This window comes from Marmota marmota, unplaced genomic scaffold (assembly GCF_001458135.2).
Source record: "Marmota marmota marmota unplaced genomic scaffold, marMar, whole genome shotgun sequence".
In the NCBI taxonomy this organism is placed as follows: domain Eukaryota; kingdom Metazoa; phylum Chordata; class Mammalia; order Rodentia; family Sciuridae; genus Marmota; species Marmota marmota.
This window is the reverse complement of record NW_026000082.1, coordinates 42,508,072-42,531,806: the sequence shown is the minus strand read 5'-3', so window position 1 is coordinate 42,531,806 and position 23,735 is coordinate 42,508,072. Positions and strand designations below refer to the sequence as shown.

The 23,735-nt window shown below is 38.6% G+C and overlaps 1 protein-coding gene across 2 annotated transcripts in view; it reads right to left on the bottom strand.

Moving 5' to 3' along the window:
• The window catches only part of Fbxo42 (F-box protein 42), a 102,509-nt gene that overhangs the window by 67,382 nt on the left and 11,392 nt on the right, over positions 1-23,735 (bottom strand). Inside the window, exon 1 of one of the 2 annotated variants that reach the window (XM_015485651.2) lies at positions 23,136-23,693. The exons of the other annotated variant lie outside the window; for it this stretch is intronic. The gene's annotated coding sequence lies outside the window, so the exon portion shown is untranslated. Of the gene's footprint in view, positions 1-23,135; positions 23,694-23,735 lie in introns of those variants that run through there. 2 annotated transcript variants of the gene reach the window in all.

The window sequence follows — 23,735 nt, the reverse complement described above, 5'->3', positions numbered from 1 at the left end:
TAAAAAAATTAAAGGCAACTTCCTACTTTGACCCTGCATTTCTTATGAATAGATCTGCATGTCCTATGCAAGTATTTCTGATATTGCACAGGCAAAATGCAAACAGAGGAAGGAAAAGTTCAAAAACATACTGGATTTGGCAAAATTTATCAATGTAAAATATACAAACACAGGGCTGGGGTTGTGGCTCAAGTCATAGAGTGCTTGCCTAGCACCTGTGAGGTACTGGTTCGATACTCAGCACCACATAAAAATAAAATAAAGACATTGTATCCACCTAAAACAAAAAAAATTAAAAATATTTTTTAAAATATGCAAACACATGGGGCTGGGATTGTGGCTCAGTGGTAGAGCACTTGCTTAGCATGTGTGAGTACTGAACCCAGGACCTGGGTTCGAGTCTCAGCACCACATAATAATAAAATAAAGGTCCATTTACAACTAAAATAAATATAGATTTTAAAAAATATGGAAACACAAAAGTTTTTGACTCAGCAACTTAATTTTAAGGTACCTTTCCAACACAAACATCCAAACACCCATGTATACAAAAAGATCTGCACAAGATGGACAGGATAGTGCACACCTGTAATCCCAGTAATTTGGGAGGCTAAGATAGGAGGATAGCAAGATCAAAGTTAGTCTTTGCAACTTAGTGTGGCCCTAAGCAACTTAGAAAGACCCTGTCTCAAAATAAAAATTTTTTTTAAAAGGGCAGGGGATGTGGCTCAGTGGTAAATTACCCCTGGGTTCAATCCCTGGTACCACCCTGGCCCCCCCAAAAAAAGTCTGCACAGGAGATTTTTAATCACAAAAACTTGCAAAACAAGTGTTCGTTAATGAGAGAACCGGTAGATAAATTCTGCTGTATCTAAATTACAGAATTTAATTATCCAGTTTTTTTAAAGTGAGTATTTTGGCACATATTGAGATAAAAAGATCTCCCAAGACAAATTATTATGCAAAGAAAGACTATAATCCCAATGTATATCCACATAGGTAATTATATATATATACACACACAAATACACATGGATAGGGCTGGGATTGTGGCTCAGTGGTAGAGCACTTGCTTAGCATGTGTGAGTACTGAACCCAGGACCTGGGTTCGAGTCTCAGCACCACATATAAATAAGAAAATAAAGGTCCATGAATACACATGGATAAAGCAAAATTGAAATATGCATAAGTGGAACATACAATGGAATAGTATTCTACCCTAAAAGGGAAAGAAATCCTAGTCAGGCGCAGTGAAGCACACTGTAATCCCAGCTTCTCGGGAGGCTGAGGTAGGAGAATTGCCAAGTTTGAGCCCAGGCTAGGCAACTTAGGGCAACCCTGCCTCAAAAAATAAAATGGGCAGGGGATATAGCTCAGAGGTAGAGTACACCTGGGTTCAATTCCCCAGTAACACACACACACACACACACACAATTTTGAAATATGTTTGTCAGGTTAAACACTGATCAGTGTCTAGGAAAGCTTGCTATTCCTGGTGGCAATATGAGAAAGACTTCAAAGAATGTGATAACCAGGGGCTGTGGTTGTGGCTCAGTGGTACAGCGCTTGCCTAGCATGTGTGAGGCACTGGGTTCAATCCTCATCACTGCATAAAAATAAATAAAGGTCCATCAACAGCTTATTAAAAATAAAATTTTAAAAAAAGAATATGGGGGCTGGGGATGTGGCTCAAGCGGTAACGCGCTCGCCTGGCATGCGTGCAGCCCGGGTTCGATCCTCAGCACCACATACAAACAAAGATGTTGTGTCCGCCAAAAACTAAAAAATAAATATTAAAATTCTCTCTCTCTCTCTCTCTCTCTCTCTCTCTCTCTCTCTCTTTAAAAAAAAAAAAAAAAAAAAGAATATGTAACCAGGGTAAGAAGGAAAACCAGCCACTTCTCCTGTCTCCAAACTTCCTGGTGGGGATCAAAGCAAAGCAATCTTGTTGAAAGATAAAGGAATATACTCATAAAATATCTGAAAAAAATCACCTGTGCAGCAGGCACACAATCTATACTATAAATTCCCCCTGCTTGAAGGTGTGGTGCTGTCCTCCATATTACCCTGGCCAATCACGAACTGGATGAGGTGGCACATACCTATAGGATCGCAAGTTCAAAGCCAGCCTCAGCAACTTAGCCAGATTACATGTCAAAATAAGAAATAAAAAGAGGAAGCATAGCCGGGGTTGTGAAGAGCGCTTGCCTAGCATGTGTGAAGCACTGGATTTGATCCATGGCACCACATAAAAATAAATAAAATAAAGGTGTGTGTCCATCTATAACTAAAAAAAATATATTGAAAAAAAATTTTTTTTAAATGGGGGAGGGGGGAAGCTTAGTGGTAAACCACTCCAGTACCAAAAACAAACCAAAACACAACACAACAATATGCTGGGGCTTTTTGTAGGGGTGGAGTTGAAAACGCATAACATGGAGGACTTGAAGACTTCCTGTTAAGTGAAGCAGGCATATAAAAGGACAAGTATCACATGATACTACCCATATGAAGTACCCAGAGTAGTCAAAATCACAGAAGGGAGACTGATGGCTGTCAATTTAGCGAGGCCCTAAGCAACTTAGTGAGACCCTGTCTCAAATTTTCTTTTAAAGACTGGGGAATGTAGTCCAGTGGTAAACTGCCCTGGGTTAAATCCCCAGCACCCCCCCACAAACAAACAAAAAAAAGATATCAGATAATAATATATGCCTAAGCATTACATTGTGCAGTCAGTGCCTGCAGCAGGCGCTCATTTCCACTGTGAGGTAAAATGCCTCTGCAGGCACATGCCACACTTCATCCATTCTACTATTGACAGCAATCACCTGGCTCCAGTGTTTAGTTCTAATGAAATAATTAACTCTTTTAGCCAGGATCAGTGGTGCAAGCCAGTAATCCCAGCAACTTGGGAGGCTGAGGCAGGAAGATGACAAGTTCAAAGCCAGCCTCAACAACAGCGAGGCGCTAGGCAACTTAGAGAGACCCTGTCTCTAAATAAAATACAAAATAGGGCTGGGGATGTGGCTCAGTGGTCGAGTGCCCTGAGTTCAATCCCTGGTACCAAAAATAAAAATAAAAAAACCAAAACACTCTTTTACTTTCTCTAAAACAATGGCTTTTCAACTCTATTTACCACAGGAAAAAAAAATTTCATGTCAAAAACAGCCCCCACTACACATAACACATTAAGATATATGAATAAGAATAGGTTTCTAAAACTAGTACCTTTACATTGAGGTACACTGATATCCCCCCCAAAACATATTTGTTTCTTTGTTTGTTGTGGTACAGGGTTTGAACTCGCTAGGCAAATGCTCTATCACTAAGCTATATCCCCTGTCTCTATACTGATATTTTCTACTATTTTATTTTAACACTGCCACTAAATTGTCTTCATCCTTAGCAATGCAGCAGGTTGCAAGATGTAAGTTAAAAGCTGAAAACTACTACTCTAGAGTGTACAGTATGGGTGAAACAGCTGGGTTGCAGGGTACTGCATGTACACCCTTACCAGGCAATGTCAAACTGTCTTCCAAAGGGATCCCTCCAATGTATACTTTTTATTTAATTTAAATCTAAATGATGTAAAATCATAAATGGGTATTAAAGTTTATCAAATGTTCTCCTGTAATTATTAAAATAGTATATGATTTTCTTTGGGTCTGTTGGAAAGTAAATTATATTAATTTTCTAATATCAAAAAAACAAGCTTGTGGGCTGGGGTTGTGGCTTAGTGGTAGAGCACTTGCCTAGCATGTGTGAGGCACTGGGTTCAATTCTCAGTAATACATACGAATAAATAAATAAAATAAATTTCATCAAATATTAAAAATACTAAAAAACAAACAAAACACACAAGCTTGTGAGCCAGGTGCAGTGGCACATGCCTATAATCCCAGCAACTCGGAAGGCTGAGGCAGGAGGATCACAAGTTCAAAGTCAGTCTCAGCAATTCTGTGAGACCCTGTCTCAAAATAAAAATTAAAAGGGCGGGGGATGTGGCTCAGTGATCAAGCACCTCTGGGTTTAATCCCTGGTACTCCCCTACCCCAGCCCCTCAAGAAAACACCCAAAAACAAAACAATACAAAAAAATATTTGTATTCCTCAGATAAACTGAACTAGGTCATGGTTTTTTGTTGTTGTTTTTATAATGCTAGATCAGTTTACTAATGTCTGGTCCAGCATCTTTGCACTTATATTCATGAGGGACACTGGTCTATAATTTTTGTTTCTTGTGTTGTCCTTTTGTGATTCTTGGAACCAAGGTCATGGGAACTGTTTTTTATTTTCCTATTCTCTGGAAGAGTTCACCTAAAACTGGAGCTATCTATTTCTTGAATATTTGGCAGAGATTACTTAAAAATCTACCTGGACCTGGAGTACTCTGTGTAAGATTTATCTGACAACTGATTTCATTTCTTTAGTGTTAATAAGCCTACATGAGTTTTCTATTTCTTCTTGAGTTAATTCTGATAAGTAAAATTTTTCCTAGGAACATACAGGTCATCTAAGAGGAAACACATTAAGCAGAACCAACTAAAACTTTCATTACCCACATAATTTAAACAGCCTGGAGATGAGCTAAGATGCCACTTTAAGTAATTGTTAAATGCCCTCAATTTTCAACTTCTGTGAGCCATCAAACCTTTTTACTTATACAGCCTTCTCTCTGTCCTATTTCTTTCTTTTATTTTTGGTTAGAATGAACTCAGGGGCACTTTATCACAGAGGTACATCCCTAGTCCTTTTCATTTTTTGAGACAGGGCTTCCCTAATTTGCCCAGACTGTCCTTGAACTTGCAATTCTCCTGTCCCAGCCTCTGGAGTCGCTGGGCAATCTGACCTACTTCTAAACATCATTCTTAGGTTCCTTTCTTCCCCACTTGAGCATAATACTTGAGAGCAGGGACTAAGTCGTATTCATTTTTGTACATCTGGCATATTAGTAAGTATAATTTTTGTTTTATATTATTTTTTTGGCAGTGATGGGGACTAAACAAGAGTCACAGACATGCTAGGACTGAACTACACCTCCTTCCCTCAATATCCACACTTTTTTTTTAACATGGTGTCATTTTTTTTAAATAGCCTTATTTATTTATTTATTTTTTTGTGGTGCTGAGAATCGAACCTGGGTCCCACCATGCTAGGCAAGCACTCTACCGCTGAGCCACAATCCCAGCCCCAATCTCCACATTTTTTAATGAATTAAGATCATTAAGTCCTTTCTGATTAAGTTAATGTTGATAACTCACTTTTGGTTGCAATATACTTGAGATATTGAGTGTTTAAAGATTCCTTCCTAATGGACCACTGTGATATTGTGAAATATATATTTGATCTTTTCTCTGCTTCCTGGCATACGACTCTTAAAACCCTTGAAAATCTCCAATGTAATGTCTTTTGCATGCTAAGGAGTTGACTGCAAGTTGGCAGCTTTGGCAGTTTCGGGATTGGAGCTGGTCATAAGACCAAGGCATGATCAGGTTGGGACTTTCAGTCCACCCGCAACCTCTAGGGAGGGGAGAGGAGCTGAAGATTAAATTAATCACCAATTTAATTAATCATGCCTATGCGCTGGGTGCACACCTATATGCCAGTGATTTGGAAGGCTAAGACAGGAGGAGTTCAAGTTCAAGGCCAGCCTCAGCAACTAAGCGAGACTCTTATCTCAAAATAAAAACTAAAAGGGCTGGAGATGCAGCCTCCATAATTAAATTTCCATAAAACCCCTAAAGTACTGGGTTTGGGAAGATTCCAAATACAAGAATATGGGGGGGAGGGTGGAACACCTAGACAGGGCACGGCAGCTTCATGTCCCTTCCCACATCTGCCCTACGCATCTCCTTGTTTGTATCCTTTGGAATACCCTTTATAACAAATTGGTAAATATAAGTGTTTTCCTAGGTTCTGAGCACTGCTCTAGCAAATTAATCAAACCAAGGAGGGAGTGGGGAGAAGCTAGATTTATAGTCAGTTGCAAGCACCGAGTGAAGCACCTGGCTTGCAATTGGCACCTTAAGTGGGGAAGTCTTGCAGGACTGAATCCTCAACCCTGGAATGTGAACTGAATTAAAGGGCAACCAGCTGGTGTTTGCTGTTAAAAGATTTCTTGCCTGATACACAGGGGAAATGCCCATACATCTCAAGTCACAAGTATCTTCTGTACTGTGTTATAAGAGTAACTATGGTTTCCTGCTAGAACTATACTTTCATATGGCTCTCCTTGTGACCAACAGCACAAAGCCATCTATCTGTAAGACAGTTTGCCAGAGAACATAAAATGAGTTTATTTTCACTGATGAATTTATTAAAATAAGAATAGATCTCAAGCTACTTGAACTTGTTGCTGTACTTGAACTTGTTGACCAAATGAGTTACCCTTCTGGGGGTGGGGGAACTATAAACAATAGGGAAAACACACAAAAATAATCAAGGAGGGAAATGCTGGGATACTATTCTATGCCAGATTATAATTGTCATTATTCAGTCATAGATTTATGAAGTCTGGATTCTTTAAAGGTATAATTATTTCTTTACATAAATCTGAAACACTGCCAAAGTCCAGCTAAAAAGACTAAACAAAAATTTGCCAACAAATTTGGATACGGTCATTTATCATTTTGATCATTTTAAATTTTCTCATCTTTGAAACAACTCAGATTGTGTTTTCTTTGCAATAATTCATCCAGCTATACTATACTTTTGTAAATTAACTTGAATTTTAAAATACTTTAAAAAATAAAGAGCTGGGGCTGGGGCTCAACGGTAGAGTGCTCGCCAAGCACCACATAAAAATAAATAAATAAAATAAAGATATTGTGTCCAACTACAACTAAAATTTTTTTTTTAAATAAAAAGTAAAAAAAAAAAAAAAGAGCTGAGATTGTAGCTCAGTGGTAGAGCACTTGCCCAGCATGTGTGAGGCACTGGGTTTGATTCTTAGCACCACACAAAAATAAAATAAAGGTTCATCAACAATTAAAAAAAAAAAAAAATCGTCTGCAGGGCATGGTGGCCCATGCCTATAATTCCAACTACTTGGAAGGTTGAGGTAGGAGAAAAAAAACATTAAAAGATGGAGAAAATGGGGAATATAACTGTTAAAATCATGCCATTTTAGAGTCCAAAGTAGGAGCTAACTTCATTTTGCCCAAACCACTCTTTGTTGGGTTTTTTTTTTTTTTTTTTTGACAGCATTAGGGCCTGAAGCCAGGGCCTCACACATGGTAGACAAGCGCTCTATCTCTTAGCTACATCACCAGNGGAGGATCACAAATTCAAAGCCAGCTCAGCAACATAGTAAGACTCTGTCTCTAAATAAAATATAAAAAGGTCTGGGGATATGGTTCAGTGGTTGAGTGCCCCTGAGTTCAATCCCCGGCACCAAGAAGGAAAAAAAGAGAGCAAAGGAAAAAAAAGAATGAAATTTGCCAGGCATACACACTTATAATCTCAGCAACTCAGGAGGCTGAAACATAATTGTAAATTCAAGACCAGCCTCAGCAACTTGGCAAGTTCTGTCTCAAAATAAAAAGGATGCAGCTACGAGGGATGCAGCTACCCCTCTGGGTTCAATCCCCAGTTAGGTACACACACACACACACACCCTCAAAAGGAATGAAGCAATGTACAGAATAGAACTGGATTACAAATATATCAATCAGCCTTACATGGAGGGAAGGTGCTGACCTACTTTGAAAATAAGGGTACCTACAAAACTAAAGGTAAATGGAACTTGTCTTTTTAAACTACTCTACTTGATAAAGCTGTTCTTCATGGGAGCATAATTTAACAATTCTAATATATAGTTATATGTACACTAAAACTAAACAGTTAGGTTAAGGGATGGCAGATGGCTGGAGCCATGTTTTTCACTTTGGAAGAGATATTTAGATAATCAAAGGAGGAGGGTAGAATAACCATGTGATAATGGGTCAAAGTGGGAAACCTTAGTATAAACTCAGGTTTAATTTAATACAAGCTACATATTGTACATACGCCATGAAATTCATAGTAGCGAAATACAGGTTAAAATACATATCCAAATATCAACAATTTTGTGCACAAACCTTGGTTAGCATACACACATGTACTTCCTTGCTCTATTAGCTGTGAAAAGCACCAAGGTCTTGTTTTCCAATACCATTCTTTAATAAAAGGTACCAAGTCTCCTTGGTAAAACAGCAGAATCTAGGACTGGGACAGGAAACACACAAGATAAGCCTGGAGCTGGTTATGGGGACACGTGCCTAAGAGTTCAAGGCCAACCTGGGCAACACAGCAAGACCTCATACCAAAATAAAATCTAGTACCACCAGAAAGTAAGGATATGCTCCAAAAACAAAATAAAACTGATGGAATTATGTCAACAGGGCACAAAAGACAGAAAAAAGAGCTCCCAATGGAAAAAAGTGAAAAAAACAGTGGAACAAAGTAAAGTAGTACTGAATTAAAACCCAAAGGGTAAAATATTTATGAATTCATGGTGATATAAATGAATAAATAAGCAAAAACAGGAATCTCTTGAAATTTTCCAAATAATTCATGTATACTCTCCCCCTTCTACTAGGTGGAGCTTAACTTTTCCTGCCTTATAATTTGTCTCTATGTAGATGAAGTTACACAATGTAGCTAGACACTATTTTTTAACCATTATGAAAGTAATTTCAACCAGAAGACTGACTAAGGGTTATTCCTCATACCCTGGACAAACAAAACATATATATTATATCTATGCCATGAAATTCATAGTGGAGAAATACAGGTTAAAAATTAAGAAATGGATTAGCACAAGCCATCCCAGATCTCTCTCTCTTTTTTTTTAATATTTATTTTTTAGTGGTATTTAGACACAATACCTTTATTTTATTTATTTATTTTTATGTGGTGCTAAGTATCGAACCCAGGGCCTCCCAAGTGTTAGGCGAGTGAGCTACCACTGAGCCACAGTGTGTGTGTGAGTGTGAGTGTGTGTGTGTGTGGTGCTGGGGATTGAACTCAGAGCCTTGTGCATCTAAGGCAAGCACTCTTATCAACTGAGCTATGTCCCCAGCACTCCAGATCTATTTCTTTCTTTTTTAAATAATTTTATTTGTAGTTGTAGATGGGCAGCATGCCTTTATTTAGTTAGTTAGTTGTAGATAGACACAATATCTTTATTTTGTTTTTATTTTTATGTGGTGCTGGGGATAGAACCTAGTGCCTCATGCATGCTAGGCAAGTACTCTACTCTTGAGCCACAACCCCAGCCCCACCCCCACCCCCACCCGTTTATTCTATTTATTTATTTTTATGTACTGCTGAGGACTGAACCCAGTGCTTAGGAAAGTGCTCTACCACTAAGCTATAGCCTCAGCTCCCAGACCTATTTCTTTTTGTTGTTGCTTTTTTTTTTTTTGGTACCGGGAATTGAACTCAGGGGCACTCAACCACCAAGCCACATCCTCAGCCCTATTTTGAATTTTATTTAGAGATAGGGTCTCACTGAGTTACTTAGCGCCTCACTGTTGCTGGGCTGGCTTTGAACTCCTTGCCTGAATCCTCCTGCCTCAGCTTCCCAAGCCACTGGGATTACAGGTGTGTGCTACCACACCCACCCGGCTCCCAGATCTATTTCTGGTAAAGATTTATAACTTTTGTTTTGTTTTGTTTTTAGTTTTAGGTGAACACAATATCTTTATTTTATATTTATGTGGTGCTGAGGATTGAACCAGTGCTTCATTCATGCTAGATGAGCACTCTACCACTGAGCCACAACTCCAACCCAAGATTTCTAACTTTTGCTCTTCCAGCATTCCTTTGCTTTTGCACTCAGAACCTGTTAATTAGCTGCCTTCACAAGTAGACAAGTAAATCACAGAATCCTGACTTACATCTATATGTTCCCATTTGCTGAATTGAACTGTCGATAATTATTTAATATAGTTTCTGGCAAATGACAAATCAAAAAAAGGATGGTAAAAACACAGTATGATAACAGCACATTAATATTCAGGAGACAAGTCCCAATGAACCCCCAAAGATTTTTCTGAAGTCTAGTTTCAATCACATTATTAAACAAACTCAAGTAATTTTCTTGAATGATAGAAACATAAATTACTGAAGAGGAACTCTTATTATCCTCAGTTATGGTACTGAATGTCTGTGCCCCTTGGAATTCATGTTGAATTCCTAACCCTCAAGGTGATGGTATTAGAAGACTGAAGCCTTTAGGAGGTAATTAGGGTCAGAGGTCATCAGGGTGGAGTCCTCAAGAAGGGATTAGTGCCCTTGTAAGATTGTGTGAATGCACATAAAGACAGCAGGATAAGAAACCTCAAAATTAAATCCACCACGCTAGCATCTTGATCTTGGACTTGCCAGCTTCCAGAAAAGTGAGATATAAATTCTTGTTGTTTAAGCTATGCAGATTATGGATTTTGTTGTGTAAGTCTGAACTGACTAAAAATACTTCTTCCAAAGCACCTCATAAAGAAAATGTGGAAGTACATAGGAAGTAAGCTCAGTGGATTTACAGCATAATACATCAACTGCATATGAAAGGATTTAAAGAAAATACATAGTGTCAGTTACTGGTTATATTTCATTATCTTTACTATTTAGTCACTCCTGATATAGCATATTTTTACTTTGAAAAAGCCCAATGAAGGGCTGGGATTGTGGCTCAGAGGGAGAGTGCTCGCCTCGCATGAGTGAGGCACTGGGTTTAGCACCACATAAAAATAAAATAAAGACATTGTGTCTACCTATAACTTAAAAATAAATATTTTCTTAGGAAAAAAAAAGGCCCAATGATTTAGGAATCCCCCACTGCTTTGTTTTGTCATTTTCTGATACCAGGGATTAAACACAGAGGGCCCTAAACACTGAGACATATCTCTAACTCTTTTTATTTTTTTGAGACAGGGCCTCACTAAGTTGATGGCTTTGAACTTGCAATCCTTTTGCCTTAGCCTCCAGAATAGCTGGGATTACAGGCAAGCACCATCACATCCAACTATAGGTTAAAATTTAAATCTTTCTCCAACACAGCTATCACTACTATTAATACTCTTATTATTGAATCCAAGATGATCAAATATTATCTATTTCTCTCCAAAGAGTATATTTACGGAATAGATGAAAAGATTTAATGGACAAAACCTTACTATAATATTACTTGGACAGTAAACAAATTAAGTTATCCTCCTGCACAATAAATCTTACTTGGTTTAATTCTTCAACAATATGAATGCTTTTAATAAAATGAATAAAATTATTAGGCAATAGTTACTATAGCATACCAAGGTCTTCACAATGAGAAGATCAATGGCTTTTTCCAAAAGATTTCCATTCAGCCACCTGAGCTACTTTACTGAAATATCCCCCAATCTTTTCCTGTCTCTGGTCTTGGCTCTTGCTGGTAACCCCTCTTTGAAATACTCTTTTCCATTTGCTAGTATGGTGAAATCCTACGCCTTACTTAAGAGTCACCTTTTCTGGGAAGCTCTTCTGTTTCCTCCAGCCAATTAAGTTCTTCTTCTGGCCTTCTATTTGCTTTATATAATATCTTCATTAGAGTTGTACAAATACTTGTCAAGTGATGTGGCCTACAAGACTGAAGCCAACATTAGATAAATAATACAGATAGCTTCTACTTTTCACCACTTCGCAAGTTATAATTCTGCTCCTTAATCACTTGCCTAATTAAAACCAACATTTCACTACTCATTGCTATGGTTTCCAATGAAGTGGAGACAAAGAAAACAGCACAGAGACAGAGGCCACAGCACAAACACAATCAAGACGCAACACACAAAGCCAGCTGTCCTATTATGTGTGTTGTATTACAAAGCACTTCAGATAGGTAGTGCTGTGGCTTGACCCAAACTCAAGAGTCAGCATGTAAAAAGATGGAATCAGAAAAGCTAATTTCCATTGTTGATCCTTAAATTTGCTACGATCTCAGGGACATTGATTTTGTGTACTATATCAACTATGTGATAAAAATAATAATCTGCCAGAAATTTCAAAAGGCAATATTGTGTCATTTCTATAAAAATAAGCAAAGATTATGTAGAATACAAATGTTTTCAAAGAAAATATTTAATATTAAATACAGAAAGATATGTGGAAAGCAAATTTTTACTTCAATTTAAGGTGATTCTGGGACTGAGGATGTAGCTCAGTGGAGGTGCACTTGCCTAGCATGCATGAGTTCCTGAGTTCAATCCCCAGCAATGCACCCCCCACCAAAAAAAAAAAAAAACAAAAAAAACTCTAGTTAAGACTAACATGCCCTGGGAATATCTCCTTGATTCTTGGAGCTCTAAACAGTTGATTTACAGATATTCTTTAATAAAACCCATGACTCTCAGGCACTGTGGCACACGCCTATAATCCCAGTGAGTAGGGATGCTAAGGCAGGAGGATCACAAGTTCCAGGCCAGTCACAGCAAGTTAGCAAGGCCCTAAGTAACTTAGTGAGACCCTGTCTCGAAATATAAAATAAAAATGGCTGGGGATGAAGCTCAGTGCTAGAGTGCCCCTGGGATCAATCCAAGTACCAACAAAACAAAACAAAATCCCCCAAAATATGACTGCCTGTAATCCCAGAGACTTGGGAGGCTGAAGCAGGAGAATCACAAGTTAGAGGCCAGTCTCAGCAACTCAGCATGATCCTGTCTTTAAAATAAAACAAAAAGTACTAGGGATGCAGCTGAGTGGTAAAGCAACCCTAGATTCAATCCCCAGAACCAAAAGCAAGCAAGCAAGCAAACACCAGTTAAATGGAGTTTTAGAAAGTAAACAATGATCTGTGATATTATCAGTAAGAAAAACATGTTTATAAAAATAAAACTAGCTGGGCACGGTGATGCATGCCTGTAACCCCAGCAGCTCAGGAGTCTGAGACAGGAGGATCATGAGTTCAAAACAGCCTCAGCAAAAACTGAGGTGCGTTAAGCAACTCAGTGAGACCCTGTCTCTAAATAAAATACAAAATAGGGCTGGGAATGTGGCTTAGCAGTCCAGAGTCCTGAGTTCAATCCTTGGAACCAAATAAAATAAATAAAACTATTTAGCCCAGTGTGATGGTGCATACCTATAATCCCAGAGTCTTGGGAATTTGAGACAGGAGGATTGCAAGTTCAAGGCCAGCCTTGGTAACCACAGGGGGAAAAAAATACATTTTAAACTGTTAACTATGAGATTATATAAAGAATTTCAAATTAAATATGTTAAATATTATGGTGAAGTTAAATAAACCAAACTTCACACGTGGGAAAAAATGAAATGATTTGCTAAACTGCTTAGGGCCTTGCTAAATTTGCTGAGACTGGCCTCAAACTTGCAATCCTCCTGCCTTAGCCTCCAGACTCCCTGGGATTACAGAATTACACCACCATGCCCAGCAAACTTAATTTTTTAAAATATTCTTTTAGTTAACAATGGACATTTATTTATTTATATGTGGTGCTGAGAATCGAACCCAGGGCCTCATATGTGCTAGGCAAGTGCTCTACCACTGAGCACAACCCCAGCCCAGCAAACTTAATTTTTAAAGAACTAATTTCTGCGGTGGCGCACACCTGTAATCCCAGTGACTCAGGAAGCTGGATAAGAGGATTGTGAGTTCAAAGCCAGCCCCAGCAACTGTGAGACTCAGTGAGACTCTGTCTCTAAATAAAATATTAAATAGGAGTGGGGATGTGGCTCAGTGGTTGAGTGTCCCTGAGCTCAATCCCACTGGTACAAAAAAAAGAACTAATTTCTGAAAATTCCCAACTTCACCTGGTATCACCACTGTAATTCCTCAAATTCAAGTTAATTCTTGATAATTAAACATTCCCCTTGGTCTCTACTATATCCCTGACCCCTCATTTTGTTGTTCTTTTCTCCTTTCATACCCAAAATACGGTGATATAGATTCCATTTTTTGTCTTTTCTTGCCTTGCTGCATTTTCTCCTCAGGCAGTTGCAGTTTCAAATATAATCTCTAAGAAAATGACTCACTAGATTGTGAGATCTTTGAGTTTAGAAATTGATGTGTTCATCTGGCAAACAGTATTGAATCAATTAAACATTTGTTCAAAAGACTGGATGGATGGATAGTTCCCAAACTTAACTCTAGGCCTGATTCTACTGAACTCTAGCTCTTCCTTTTTGTATTTTCAGTTACCTCTAGACACCTGATACCACATTCATATTGGACATTTTCCCAGTCACATGCTTATGTATCTTCCTGTTTTTCTGACATAAAACCTAAGGTGTCATCTTTTGCTTTCCCTCTTTTCTTTCCTCCCACAACTGATCAGTTGTTAAATTTTTCTCACAGTCACCCTTCCTTCCAATTCCTCCCACTGCTGCTCTGTATCAGGCCCACATGTCTCTTCACTACTGCAACACAGATGATTACCTTGTTTCCCACCTCCTCACTCCTACCCTCTCCATCTATCCTTAAATTGCTGCAGGATTAATTTCATGATGCAAAGCTATTTGGTTGTTTTTGTTTTTGTGATGCTGGGCATTGAGCCCAGGGCCCTGCTCATATGAGCTAAGTGCTCCACTACTGAGCCACAACCCCCCAGTCTCAAAATGAAAACACAGACCCTGGGGTTGGGGTTGTGGCTCAGTGGTAAAGTGCTCACCTAGCACATGGGAGGCCCTGGGTTCGATTCTCAGCACCACATAAAAATAAATAAAAATAAAATAAAAAATATTGTGTCCAACTACAACTAAAAAAAAATAAGTATTAGAATAGAAAGGAAATTATCAAAAAAGAATGATTCTTTCTGGGGCTGGGGATGTGGCTCAAGAGGTAGCGTGCTTGCCTGGCATGCGTGCGGCCCGGGTTCGATCCTCAGCACCACATAAAAAACAAAGATGTTGTGTCCGCCGAGAACTAAAAAATAAATATTAAAGAAAATTCTCTCTCTCTCTTTAAAAAAAAAAAAAAGAAAGAAAGAATGATTCTTTCTGGGAGAAAGGTAAATGGCTGTAATCAGAATTTTTTTTGTTTTGTTTTCAGTTGTTTGGTACCCTGGGCATCAGCAATGTTCTCTTTCTTTCTTTCTTTTTTTTTAATAACTTTATTTTTATTTTTATTTTTTTATGTGGGCTGAGGATCGAACCCAGTGCCTCATGCGTGCTAGGCAAGCGCTTTACCACTGAGCCACCACCCCAGCCCCAATGTTCTCTTTCTTGACCTGGATGGTGGTTACCAGGTATTTGCTTATTATTCTTTAAACTTCATATTTTATGCACTCATCTGTATTTCTTACAAGACAAAGAAATCTAGCTAACTTGACTTTTAATAATATTAAATGTGTAAACACTTCTGCAATTGAACTTTCCTTCTGAACACATACTCACATATTTCTACTAAGTGTGCACAGCAAAACTAACCTGTCAGAGGTAGAAGAAAATCATCAGGAACTGAGATAAAAAGGAGGAATTTCAGTGGAAATCTTTTACAAGTCCAGTACTTCTCAAATGTTAATGTGAATCTAGTTCATACTATAAATTTGGCTACAGTAAGCCTGGGATACAACTTCACATTTTGGATTCTAACTTTTTTTTTTTTTTAATATTTATTTATTTTTCTTATCGGCGGACACAACATCTTTGTTTGTATGTGGTGCTGAGGATCGAACCTGGGCCACACGCGTGCCAGGCGAGCATGCTACCACTTGAGCCACATCCCCAGCCCTAACTTTTTTTTTTTAACATTTTATTTTTTAGTTGTGGTTGGACATAATACCTTTTATTTATTTATTTTTATGTGGTGCTGAGGATCGAACCCAGGGCCCTGCACGTACTAGGCAAGCACTCTACCTCTGAGCCACAACCCCAGCCCTAGATTCTAACTTTGATGATACCAATGCCTGTGGACTTTGAGTAGCAAGGTCTTTTTTGTTTTGTTTTGTTTTGTTTTTAGTTATAGTTGGGCACAATACCTTTATTTTGTTTATTTTTATGTGGTGCTGAGGATCAAACCCAGTGCCTCACACGTGCTACGCAAGCACTCTACCGATGAGCCACAACCCAGCCTGAGTAGCAAGGTCTTAAGTAACCATTAAAATACTGCTGGTGGCCAGGTGTGAATGTACATGTGTAATCCCAGCTACCTGGGATGCTGAGGCTGGAGGATTGCCAAATTTAAACTAGGCAGGGCAAATTAGCAAGACCCTATCTCAAAATAAGAGGGTTCTCAGTGGTAGAACACTGAGTCTGATTACTTCCTAGTAAACACGAAGTCCTGGGTTCAATCAATCCCCAGTACTGGAGGAAAAAGAAAGAATTACAACATATTCTACTACATACTATCTTGCATACACACTTTCAATTTCTCCTATTTGCTTTCTTCAAAATGTCCTTTCGTTTACTATTATCCCCTTGCTAAGCCAGTCATTGTCATCTACACTTACACTACAGTAGTAGACACCTGAGAAACCTCCTTGACTCTGGGCTTTTATCAGTAGCTGTTCCACAGAGTGCTTGTTGTCTCTAGGAATTCACTCAATGTGGTCTAGAAGCATGGGGGAAGAATTCAAAACTACAGTCCTACAATGATCCTATTAAATCTCTCAGTTTGTATATAAAGACAGCTTCCCACTGGCACACACCAGTATTTTGCAAAAGAAAAAAAAATTTAACATGAGTCTGTGAGGGGGTAGAAAATTTCATTTCTGGGGTTGGGGATACAGCTTAGTTGGTAGAGTGCTTGCCTCACATGCACAAGACCCTGGGTTCGATCCCCAGCACTAAAAAAAAAAAAAAAAAATTCATTTCCATGTCTTTTTCCCAGTATTAGTTACAGCAAAGCAATGCTCTCCTTCTCCTGACTGAAACCCTCATCTTCTAGAAGAGGAGAGTACCTGCTACATCACCAGTCAGAGTTAAGATTTTTTTTTTTTTTAATAATGTTTAGTTGTCAATGGACCTTTATTTTATTTATTTATATGCGGTGCTAGGAATCAAACCCAGTGCCTCACACATGCTAGGCAAGTGGTCTACCACTGAGCCACAACCCAGCTCCTAGAATTGACAATTTTTTCTTTGGATCAGAAGCTCGCCTGGTCATAAAAATCCCCTAGCAGGGCTGGGGATGTGGCTCAAATGATAGCGCGCCCACCTGGCATGCACAGGGCGCTGGGTTCGATCCTCAGCACAACATAAAAATAAAATAAATGTTGTGTCCACTGAAACCTAAAAAATAAATATTAAAAAATTCTCTCTCACTCTTAAAAGAAAAAAATCCCCTAGCAGGTAGATTTCCTGGAGATTGTTTATAAATTTAGGGATGGATTCAGGAACCTTAATTTTACCAACATGCCAGGTGCCGGGTGCATGCCTGTAATCCCAGCAACTCAGGACACTGAGGCAGAAGGATCACGAGTTCAAAGCCAGCCTCAGCAACAGCAAGGTGCTAAGCAACTCAGTGAGGCCCTGTCTCTAAATAAAATACAATATAGGGCCTGAGATGTTGGCTCAGTGGTTGAGGGACCCTGAGTTCAATCCCCAGTACCCCCTCAAAAAAAAGTTGTTGTTTTTTTTTTTACCAACAAGCACTGCAGATGCAAGTTCTGAAAACCCCTAATCACACTTCTAAAACTTACATTATCCCATAATCTGTTCTTAAAAGATCAGCAATAAAGCATTATTTACCAACATGAATCAAAAGGAGATCAGTTGAACAAATCCTACTATATCAATAAAGCTGTGAAAATGAATAAGGATTTCCTGCCTGAACGTGGTTGATCTCCATGATATATTAAGTGAAAACAGCAAGATGCTGAAGAAACTGTGTAGTAGGGTAAACTTCTGTGCAAGAAAAAAGAAAAAGGAAGGTATGGAGAATTCTGCAAAAATAAACATTAAAAAGATAAACCCAAAACAACTAAATGAGGATGATGGTCCAAGCACCAGCTATGTAACAACCCTTCATAATTCCTCCTCAGAGTCCAGCTCTGAAAGCTGCAGTAGTGTCTGAGGTGGTAACCTCTCCTCTATATCCTTAGAAGTTCTAGTAATACTCTCTCTTCCCTTTTGTTCCCCCATCCCTTGAGGTATTAACTGTTTCATCCTACAGTTACTAGTCTCTAAATTATCTCCACCTACTCTTTTTTTGCCTTCCAGTCTGGCAACACACATATAACTAATTCCCTGTATTAAATCATTTCTGTTTGAAATATCTAGCATGGTTCCCAGTTTAGGGCTGGATTCTGATGGAAAAAATATTCTAAGCATAAAAAGAACTACAAAAAATCTTAAATGTACCTCAAGAATTTTGTTAATACCAATACAGAAAATATACTTAAAATCCTATATATAAATAGGATAAAGCAAACAAATGTTAACACTATTAAAACCAAGTTCTTCAACTGAAGAGGCATGTCCATGTCAAAAGGATACAACACCATCTTTTTTTTTGTACCAGGGGATTGAACTCAAGGGCATTCAACCACTGAGTCACATCCCCAGCCCTTTTTGTATTTTATTTATTTATTTGTTTGTTTGTTTGTTTATTTATTTATTTTTAAAGAGAGAGAGAGAGAGAATTTTAATATTTATTTTTTAGTTTTCGGCGAACACAACATCTTTGTTTGTATGTGGTGCTGAGGATCGAACCCAGGCCGCACGCATGCCAGGCGAGAGCGCTACCGCTTGAGCCACATCCCCAGCCCCTGCATTTTATTTATTTAGAGACAGGGTCTCACTGAGTTGCTTAGTGCCCTGTGGCTGCTGAAGGTGGCTTTGAACTTGCAATCCTTCTGCCTCAGCCTCCCGAGCCACTGGGATTGTAGGTGTGCACCACCACATCTAGCCAACATCATCTTAAATAGGCTTATATTGGCCAAATTTCTGCATCAAAAAGACTAATGGCAAGGCTGGGGTTGTAGTTCAGTGGCAGAGCGCTTGCCTAGCATGTGTGAGGCACTGGTTTCAATCCTTAGCACCACATAAAAAAACTAAACAAATAAAGGCATGCTGTCCATCTACAGCTATAAACTGGGGGGAAAAAAAGACTAATGGCTATAAGTAAGTGTAAAATAATGAATAAATCAAAATCCATGTGCCTACAGTAATACAGAAAATAGCAAAGAAATTTATTTACCACCACTGAGGTGACTATTGCACCAATTCTTTACTAAGAAACTTTAGAATGAAAAGCAAAGAATTAAGTATTTTGTCTTAGAGAATAAAGAAACAAATTTGGAAGAACATTCTGTACTAATGAATTCCTTAAAACAAATGAAATAAAATTATCCTAAATAGTCTAAGGAAATAATACCAGCTAAAACTAAAATTGATTTGCCTTTATAGAAAGTAAATGAACTACCTCAAATCTACATATTACTAAAAATGAAAATAAGTTGCTGTCAGGGGCAGAGGATGTACTTCAGCGGTAGAATGAGAACTGGGGGCTCAGCACATGTCACATCCTGAGCTCAATCACCAGCAACAGAGAGAGAAAAGAAGTTAGTTTAAGTTAATCTACAATTCAGAACAGGAAAATAGTTTTACAAAAATAGTAGTTACGGGGCTGGGGATGTGGCTCAAGTGGTAGCACGCTCGTCTGGCATGCGTGCGGCCCGGGTTCGATCCTCAGCACCACATACCAACAAAGATGTTGTGTCTGCCAATAACTAAAAATAAATAAATAAATGTGTTAAAAAAAAAAAAAATAGTAGTTACAAGTAACTACTGCTTTGTGTAATACCTATATATTTACAATATTTCTATATTGTTTATGTATATTTGTATATGCTTATATATTTACATATATTTGCATACGTATGATTACACAAGTATGTGTGTGTCTATCAAAGGACAAGATACTAAGCTCAATGTAGTGGCATACACCTGTAATCCCAGTGACTTGGGAGGCCAAGGCAAGAGGATTGTAGATTCAAGGCCAGTCTCAGAAACTTAGCGAGGGCCTATCTCAAAATAAAAAATTGGGGCTTGGGATGTGGCTCAGGCGGTAGCGCGCTCGCCTGCCATGCGTGCGGCCCGGGTTCGATCCTCAGCACCACATACAAACAAAGATGTGTCCGCCGAAAACTAAAAAAAATAAATATTAAAATTCTCTAAAAAAATTTTTTTAAAAATTAAAAATGGGCTGGGGATGTGGCTCAGTTCTATTCCTGGTACCAAAATATATATATATATTTGCACATTTGAAGCAAAACAGAATAATACTGGAAAAAATTTCAACAGAAAACTTTGCAATATATAAATTTAATACAAGAACAATCAGAATTCAAAGCAAATTTGCTTTCTAATACATGCATGAATAAGGAAATGCAAAATTAAAGGTACAGGAATGCCACTAAATCATAATCTTACAAAACTTTTAGAAGAATGTCACGGGAAACATTTTCAAAAATAAACTGCATTATGAGCTTAACATAGGGCAATTTTAAAATGACTTGTATATAAGTCATACTCTCTTACATGTAACTGTCACAATACAGATAAATTAACACACTACTTTTCTGTCAACCACAACCTTAAAACACTCCTTTTCAGTGAAGATACAGATGGCATGTACTCAAATAACAGTGCCACATAAAGATTCTACTCTATTCAAAAACATATAAAATTCTAGCAATATAGACAACAACATGCTAAATTAATTATAAAACAACTACAGCACTAAGATACATAACTTTTGTAGAAATACAGAAATTCAATTTCAGAGATACTAAGCAATCTCAATTCACATAAGCAGATTCTATAAAGTAGTTTATTGTTAATTCTGGCTTAAGCTGCCAATTTCACCCAAAAACCAACAGGACTTTATTAATTATTCAGAAAAACGAAACAGTACTAATAACCACCATAGCTGACATTCTAAAGGATGACAACTCAACATTAATTAAATATGATCAAATTAAAATATACAATGCCTCTCGTGCTAGCTGGCAAAACAAAAACAACGAAAAAAGCCTCACTCTATAAAGTTATCACCACTTAGTAATCTGGGATATTTTAATTGCAGCTGCAATGTTTGTGTTTGCTGCCTGTGCTTCTGACTCACTCAGAAAGGTTCTCCCAAGACTGCTGAATTTTTGAGAATGCAGAAACCATAACTAGGGCATACTGTGTGGGAAGTGTCATGACAATGAATGAATAAAACAGGAAAAGAACTGATGACAGAATTTTAAAAAAGTTTTTATAAAAAGCAAGTCACACACAAAAGGCAGACTTTTTTTTTGCAGAACAATAAGATAGACTGGGGGAAATGCTGCCAACTTCAAGAAGCCTTCCTTGACTCCCCTGTTGGATTCAATGCATTTCATTTTTTAAGCTATGGATGGACCTTTATTTATTTATATGCAGTGCTGAGAATCAAACCCAGTGCCTTACACATGCTAGGCAAGCACTCTACCACTGAGCGACAACCCAGCCCCTCAATGTACTTCTTATATATACTACAATAAGCTTAAGTGGTTTCCTTGTCCAGTTTCCCAATCAGACTTCAGGCAACTTCATACCAAAAGCTGCCTGTTCTTAATTAGCATCATTAGTACCTCCCTCCCAAAATACCTAGTACAGACAGCACCCTTAAATAAGGATTTCATAGAATAGAAATAATCTTACATTTACCTTTCATTTGACATCTACAAAGCACCTTCACAAACATTACCTCTTATGACCCACATAACAATCTTATGAAGTGGGAATGTCATTATTTATAACTAAATGGCTCTAGTTTCTTATAAGAATTGTTGACAGCTCTGAAATCACAAAGATAAGCACATATTTGTTTTTCTTTGAGACAGCCTCTCCTGGGGACCTCAATATTTTCATAAAACTCAGGCTTTGCTAGCATTTTCTTTGCTTGCACTTCATAATAGTTACCAATCACACAGCTCTGAATCTTACTGAAGGTTTTAACTACATAAAGAGATATTAAAGGCCCTTCTAGAATTTGAGGCATCCTAAGCTATTTTTCCTGATCCTGTTCTTTTTGTAACTGAGAATGGTAAGGAATTACAAAAGTAGAAGTGATGGGGAGAGAATGATGTCATGGATGTCATGAAGTTGCATCAATATCTAATGATGATTTAGCACAACAATGCAACATATTATGCCAAAAAGCACACTCTCAAACCACCAGGATGTTTTACTGCATTAATTTCAAGACTATTAGCAAATTAATACATAGAGTGGCTTTCCAATTTTCTACTGTTAGTGCAAGTTTACTTCTTTAGCAAAGACACTAAAAAAAATCTACAAATTCTATGGAAAGCACCTGGATTTAAAAATAGAAAAGGAAAAAATGCTTAAAGAACTAGCCAATATTAAACTAAACAGCTACCAGTTTAACAATTAAAAGCTTTTTAAAGGGCAAAACAAACCCGTGGGTCCATGTAGATTGAATAATAAGCTTATATTGGGGTGGTCAAAAGCAAACAGTTTCAGGGTACAAAATGACTATGTACAACAGAAAAGACACCCAAACAGATTATACACATGAATAAACTCAAAGTTAGCAATTTGACACACAACATCACTATTCAATGTAAGAGGTACAGAATGAATTCTAAATGAGAGTATTTCTTCTCAAATTTTCCATGTCTCTTTAAATCCATGATGTCATCTTTCTTCAGCACAAATAAAACCAAAGGTATATGTTACAAAAGGTATTTGGTGAGTTCAAGCAAAAGCAATGGCCACAACCATTCCCCAAAGCACAATTGCCACTGAAGCCATCATTCCTCAAGGCTTCAAGTTAGCTTCCCTACCTGAGAGAAACTAAGCCAAAGGCTCCCAAACAGCATTTGAACAACAAAAAGTTATTCTCAAAAAGGAATTAACGAGCACAGCACAATGTCGCTGCCAGCAAGTAAGAACTGGTAATGTGTCTGGATCTTCATCTAGCTCGGTGGGAAGCCCACCACAGAAAAGTCCAAAGACTTCGGCAACGAAGAAATGAAGCTTTTATTTTCCTAATAAAAGTGGGGAGATCCAACAGACAAAGCAAATGGTTATTCTGGCTTAACAATCCAAAGGTTTCAAACGAACTCCATGAGCGCTGAAGTTATTCTGCAGACTACCGAGATCTTACAATTGTGTTTTCTTCATTTACAAATCGTTCCCACCCTCAACCGTTCCCATTGCACAAACAATTCTCACCAAGAAAAGGCGTCCTCAGTCACAACGTGGACTGCAGTCTCAAGCAAGGAGATCCGCTGTTCCCACTTCTCCAAGGCAACATTCATATATCGAGGGGTGAGGAAAGGCTGCTGCTGTTTTATTTTGCAAGCCAATCCCAAAATCATCCATTTGCAGCTGCAGCTTTCGAGATGCGGGCCCCTCGCCGCGGACCCAATTTTGGAGAGCACCAGCCTCCAGCTCCTCTCGCAGGGAGTTAAGGTCTGGGGGGCGGGGTTAAAGCCTATTTGACACCCCTAAAACCATCCTTGCCATGGCCACACACCCCTTCCTGGACCGAGTGAGGGGGACGAGAACCGCCCCGCTGAAAAGGGACGGGAAATGCTGGCTGTAAAGGGGCTCTCCTTCTCCCCGCCTCACCCAGGGGAACCGACGATGACGACAGCAAGGCCCAGATTGGCCAGGACCGACCCCGGCGCAGGATGCCGGGCCTGCATGGACCCCGCGCCCACTGCCCCCGGGGCATAAAGGGCAGGAGGCGCCGGCTGCCAGCCGCGGCTCGGGAGGAGAGGCCTCACCTGGCCCTGTCTCTTATACACATTAGATGTGTATAAGAGACAG